Source organism: Egretta garzetta, unplaced genomic scaffold, assembly GCF_000687185.1.
Source record: "Egretta garzetta isolate BGI_Z169 unplaced genomic scaffold, ASM68718v1 scaffold697, whole genome shotgun sequence".
NCBI lineage: Eukaryota > Metazoa > Chordata > Aves > Pelecaniformes > Ardeidae > Egretta > Egretta garzetta.
The window spans coordinates 47,021-48,818 of NW_009260141.1; positions in this window are offsets into that span (position 1 = coordinate 47,021).

Below are 1,798 nucleotides of genomic sequence, written 5' to 3' on the forward strand. Positions count from 1 at the left end.
CTGTGCCGAAACAGCTTTGGGGGAGAAGGGCGGGCGGGGGCCGACGACGGGGGACCCGGCTCTGTGCGGGCCGGCCCCGGGCTCCGGGGCTCTGCGCCCTGAGCTCCCCCGGCTGGGCTGGGTCTGGCCAAGAAACAGAAACGGCGTGGCTGTGTAGCCCGGCTAAGGGGGTCTTTTTTCAAGGGGGCTGCCGTCTTGCTCCAGCATTTGTTAGGGCCGGGAGCAAGAATATCTGTCTCGGAAGATGGGGTATGAGGCCGGCCTCAAAACGATGGATGACCATGCCAAGGGGATGGGGAGTGTGAGGCGCCTCTCTCACAGCACAGAAGCCCCTGAAGAGGCTGGGAAACCATGACTGAGAAGTATTGTCCACAGGAATAACTAACAAGGTAACTGGGGTTTGTGACCATTGATAATAAAAAACCTGTGGAAAAAGGGTTATGTATTGCCTGAGTTGTTTGGGTTTGTGGGTTTTTCTTTTTTTTTGGGGGGGGTAGGGGGGGGGGGGGAGGTTAATAAGAACTTTATAACAATCTTGGAGTGGAAATTTGTGTATATGAGTGCATGCCTATTTGCCTTTGAAGTTGCCCTTCCCAGACAGCGATTGCAAGATTTTATGCAGTCAGAAAATATGCAGATTTCTGCAGCCACCGATCTCTGGGATTCTTCAGGACATACGGGTGGGCTCTGTGGATACGTGGATGTCTTATTTTGAAACCAGGCTGTAACAGAAGTGAAGAGCTGTGATGTTGCCAAGTGATGAGTGGGGTCTGTGGCTGTGCAGTGTGTGGCGGACAGAGGAGCCACTCCAGTATGTGTGTGTCTTTCAAACAGGATGTATCAGTAATTTTTTTAAGATAGACTTCACCATGTGTGTGCAAAGTAAAACCTTTTCAGAGTTCATAGTGAATCAGAATACAATAAACCCAAAAGACGTGGGGAAAAAAATATTGGCAGGTTTTAGAATTGACGTTTTATACTATGGCAGAGCTGAGATTTCCCCTTGTTTTGAGAGGCAGAGTGAGGAGAGAAGAGACTTTTCACGTGCAGCCTGGGGAGTGAAGGAAACCTTCCAACAGGCCACAACAGTTCTGTGTTCTCTTCAAGGTCCGATGGCAAAAGCAAAACCTCAGTCCTTGTGTCTACTGGTTCACTTGTCCTAGGGCAGATTTAATGTTAACTGGGGAGGAAAAAATAAAATGGAGGGGACAGAGGAGTGGACTCTGTCTTCTAACGAGTACCATGTTCTTAACACTGTAAGATCCTACCCAGTCCTTTTTAGCAGTTTTACTGGATAGCGCTGGTACAAGACCTGGGGACAAGTTAGTAACTGCTTATCGGTCACAATGAACCATTTCCTCCTTCGCTTTTGAGAGCAGACACCACAGTCTGGTGTCAGCAAGGTCTCCTTACAGAGCCTGGGTGTGCACTATAGGCAGACACCCAGTGCCAGTTCCAATAAGGTCACTTTTGTTCACCCTGTAACCTCGCTCTTTATTTATTTACAATTGTAACAACTCTCAGGTTTTAGCCACTGTAACCTTTGCATTGCAGATCATCAGGCATTACTGGATACTCTGTTACACCCCTTCCAACCCAAACTATTCTGTGCGCTTAGCAAAGGTTACTGCAGGAAGTTTCTGTTTCTTGGCGAGACCCAGCCCAGCCGGGGGAGCTCAGGGCGCAGAGCCCCTGAGCCCGGGGCCGGCCCGCACAGAGCCGGGTCCCCCGTCGTCGGCCCCCGCCCGCCCTTCTCCCCCAAAGCTGTTTCGGCACAGTCACAGGGACGCGAACCCCA